The sequence below is a fragment of the Lygodium microphyllum genome, unplaced genomic scaffold (assembly GCF_053477565.2).
Source record: "Lygodium microphyllum isolate KBCC unplaced genomic scaffold, Lygodium_microphyllum_v1.1.10 scaffold_42, whole genome shotgun sequence".
NCBI classification, from domain to species: Eukaryota; Viridiplantae; Streptophyta; class Polypodiopsida; order Schizaeales; family Lygodiaceae; genus Lygodium; species Lygodium microphyllum.
Window position 1 is genome coordinate 1123495 of NW_028229525.1, and position 4455 is coordinate 1127949.

General features: G+C 42.1%; 1 non-coding gene across 1 annotated transcript; it reads left to right on the plus strand.

Annotated features, from left to right (window-relative positions):
* The first annotated feature begins 1449 nt into the window (after positions 1-1449).
* Positions 1450-1523, plus strand: TRNAR-UCU (transfer RNA arginine (anticodon UCU)). The gene has a single exon. It is a non-coding gene; the product is annotated as a tRNA-Arg (tRNA).
* The last annotated feature ends 2932 nt before the right edge of the window (positions 1524-4455 follow it).

The following is a 4455-nucleotide window of genomic DNA, read 5'->3' on the forward strand; positions in this document are numbered from 1 at the left end:
TTTTATCTTTATTCACTTTATGGTTATCCTTACGGGCACGTTTACCAAATAACATAATCTGAAACAAAAGAGATTCGAACCCTCGACAGCATGGTTCGTAGCCACGTGTTTTAATCCCCTGGGGAGAGGAGAGGAAGTGAAATGAATGAGGATAAAAACGTGTCCTTTAGCAGGCCTGACATTGCCGCTAGGTGATCTAAGCGAATCGCCCATCTTGCCTTAACATACCAGGCTAGACAATCTAGCAAGGTGATGAACCAAGGCAAAGCAATTCCGTCAAGAGGTGTGCCAGCTTATATGACTTTAATAGTAAACAGCAAGAATGGCATCATTTTAGCTAGGCCATCAAAATCAACGATTTAACCATCAAATAAAATCTATCACGGATCCAGTTAAGGTGCCATCCAATCTCGCAGAAAAAAGATTATTCCAATAGCGCCTTAAGGTGATTTGCTTAGTATGCGCGAAAGCCAGCGATAGCACGTAAAATTATTATTTAAGTTTGAGTCTTGCATCCGGAGAAAATGGAGTTGAACCCTTCTCGCCCCGATCTTTTTGAATAAAACTACCAGATGGCTAACATCCTGTTTATCATACTATTCATTGTACTGTCTTAATCTTTATTCCATATATCGTGATATCTGGTTTAAAGTTTAAACCAATTCTCATACCATCTAAACTGTCGAATCCTAAACTCATTCTTTTCTTGTTGAAGAAACACTGTCCTCGATGCTAAAAGAGCTCGCGAACACTAAAGCGCTGATTACTCGAATAGCCTTCCGTACTCTCCGAGGGCACGCTTGTTTCGATCTAAGAAAATAAGCTCATGAACTTGATCTTGTTTCGTCGCCGAAATCGGATTTCATTCGTTAGATGACCGAAAAAAAGAAAGGTCTGACCCAAATATATCGTAAAGCTTCAGGTCATGCCTCCTGTATAGAATCGCCATGTGCTTGGTTTAGGGTTTGCCCCATTTTTTCTTTTACATGTCATTTTATCTCCCGAGATTAGTCTTCTTAGGATGGAACACTGGGCGCCATTAATAGCGGGCGGAATATCCGGAAACATAAGTAGATATTTATCTTGTATTGCCCTCATCTCGAATCGATGGTTGAGACAAAGCAAATCCAGAGCACAACATGTCTCCCTAAGGATGTGCTCTAGCAGCCGCATTAAGGTGAATTTGCTGGTTGCTCTGGGCCCCTATATATACAAACTGAAAGCAAATCGGAGTTTAAATTGAGGGACCATGTCCTATTCGACGTGTTGCCAGATAAACGTGGATATGTTTTCTGCTTGCTATGGGCACATCATAGTCAGGCCCAAGTGCCACTTCTTCAAACCTCCTTTCGTTTACAGAGAGCGGATTATCAAGAAGTGGCTAAAGCCCCTTGAAACGGAACAGATTTTAAGTATGTCATATTTACCTAGAAGTGTTTATAATGCATAGCATCCTTAGCTCAATCGGATAGAGCAACAACCTTCTAAGTTGAAGGTCACAGGTTCAAATCCTGTAGGATGCGGAAAGTCATTAGATCATATACCATAGGGAATGCTTTGCTTTTGTTTAGGGCTAGCAAGTGAAAACTATTTTCAACTGAACCAATTTCATGCTTCGGTCACTTTTCGCTTAATATATAAGGTTACCTGCCTTCCCTTCACTTCTGAAACAGCCATGAGTACAAAGAACCAATGCTCGGATTTTTAGGAAACGAAAAAAGACCTTGTCTTACGGATCTGGTCAAATATTTGACATTTTCCATGATTCTCTTTCTTTTAGGTATTCGGGAAATTCTACCAAATAAAAGAAATATCATTATCATGCCGACGTTAATTGGGTCAATGCCATTGACTGTCAATTTGAACTTTCCAGTATTTTCTGTTTATTTGGATGATATGATGGGTCAATCACTCGCTTTACTAATGTTAACGATGGCAGTTGCGGAATCCGCGGGCTGGCCATTCTGGCGGTAACTTTTCAAATTCGCGGAACCATTGCCATGGAATTTTCCAATCGCATAAAGGGTCGAACGCCATTCAAATCGTTGCACTTTGCCTTTCCCTCTTCCCTTCAGTCGAGTGTCAAATAGTTAGAAAGTTGGCCTGCTATGGCAAAAATGAATTATTATCTATTTCAAAGTGTGAAACAAATAATCCGAAATAATTTTCTTTTATTGTTCACTGATGAATTAATAATGAATTGATTTTGCCGGGATGTGTGCTGCCAAAGTGTCTAACAGTTTTTTACCCCGGCCCGTTACGTATTTTTAATCGTTCACCACCATCTATAATGTACGAAACTTTTATTGGCTTCTGCTAGTTCGTAAAGGTCATCTCTCTTTTTACGAACATTTCCCCTTTTATGATAAGCATCCGGTATTTCGGCAGATGAACATTTACTCAAACTCTAGCCGTTTCCGTTTATAGTGTTTCATTTGACAGCTGCTTCTATGATCCAACGAAAAGCTAGGGTTTCTTAACGTTCTTTAGCAATAATCTTAGGTACGTTACGAGTAGTCCCTGTGATTCTCACTTTTTTGACCTCGCAGGTAGGTTTAATGTTTTCTATAGCATTAGTTAAAAGTGTGATAACATGAATATTAGGTTTAGCTTGGAAAGGGGGACAAAAGGTCCGGAAAACAATAGCATAAGAGTATGTTCTCTTACCATCGGTCATAAGGGAGTAAACTAGTTTATTAACCAACCTTGTTTCTCTAATATCCAATTTCCAAACATAGCCGAATCTATTAGAACAATTGTATGTGCTTTGCTTGCGGCCTCTTTTAAATGACAAAAGCCCTGTTGAAGGTACATAAGGAGAGTTGCAATGGGATTAAGGCAGATGGCTCTTTGTCTTTGGATTTTTTACCGGTCGTTCTGATACAATTTCCAATAAGTTAGACCAGTTTAGGGAGGATGGACAAAAAGAGTCACCATTTGTTGATTTGACTTGTTTATTCGTATTGAAGCTTTAGGTCTTTTTACACCATACTTGAATCTGCCTTATTTTCAACCCGGCACTCCTTACGGATCTTTTACTCCTCAGATGCGATGGTGATTTACACCAGACAGATCTTTTACTCTACCTCCTCTAACCATAACCACGGGATGCTCCTACAAATCATGACCTTCGCCGAGGGTGTAAGCAATGATATTCCGTCGATTGCTTGAACGTGCTTTAGCTATCTTACATGAAGCCAGATTAGGTTTTTTTGGTGTTCTTGTTGAAACACGTGGGCATACTCCAAACTTTTAAGGACATTAATTCGAAGCTCAAGTACGTGTTTTGTGACGTTTCGCTTCTCTACGATGACGAAGCAATTGATTTATGGCGGGCATGTTTCGTAATCCGTATATTTTCTATCGCATACAGCCCCATAAAGTTATCGCTAAGGGTTTCTTTTTTTTGCTCAGCACTGTTAGCAAAGCGGCAAATATGATAAAAAACGTGTTACATGCTATACTGCCTATTTAAGAAGGGAACTACAAGGTACTTCCAGAGAAAGTGCCCTGTACAACGGCCATTCGCAACTTCCTACCACGATTTGGCAGTATACCCAAGACTGGTTCCCCAGAGGTTCTGCAACCATAGCGAACCCTAGAAGGGACCTGAAAGGGACTATTAAAGAGTTTTTAGGGTGGACTACCCTGCCACCAGAGCTGGTTCTCGAGGAATTAGACATGCCACACGGGTATCTAAGCTGGACTTATGGTTAAGTCTAAGGCTCCTAATACGTGGGAGGCCTCGGGTTCGGCCAGAAATTCCAACGCAGGTGCCCTGCCTGTCCGTTCGGCGAGTGTCCTGCCTGTCTCGTTCGGATGTGCAATAATCCAGCACCTAAGGCATATGCCACTACGCATGGCACTGAACCAAGTCATTCCAACCCATCGGCACACACGGAACAGTAAGCTATCGGAAAAAGGACAATCAGCGCTTGTCAAAGCCAGCTGCCATATATGCTCGCAAATGAATACTTCCGGTTGCCAACATATGTAGCGGTGCCCCGGGCAATGACCTGGCTGGGGATAATATAGACTCGGAACTGCATGCAGTTTCGGGTTCAGTGGCTCGGGCATTGCCCAAGCAAACGCCAGGGTCCATCTTAGAGTTAGGATTGAATGGGTTAGAGAGCTAGAAATCCACTCGACAGTTGTTTTCTGTTCCATGGAACGGTACGTTTATTTGCCGAATTGATACGATCTCCATCAGCAAGTTCGGTTCGGCACAGGTGTTATGGCACTCAGCTAGCCCAGCCATTCCCTCAGCAGGAACAATGTGATTCTTGGCCGGTAGACAGTTTCCAGTGGCAACTTTTAAGCCCTGTAACGGGAAACACAAGTAAACTAAGGTCAATGATCTCTCACTGCTGGGCTAGCAAATACATAGATTGAAAGCAGAAGGTCCACCCACGGTGTGCCTCGTGTGCTTCTGTGCACTTCGGCAAGCTAAGCCTC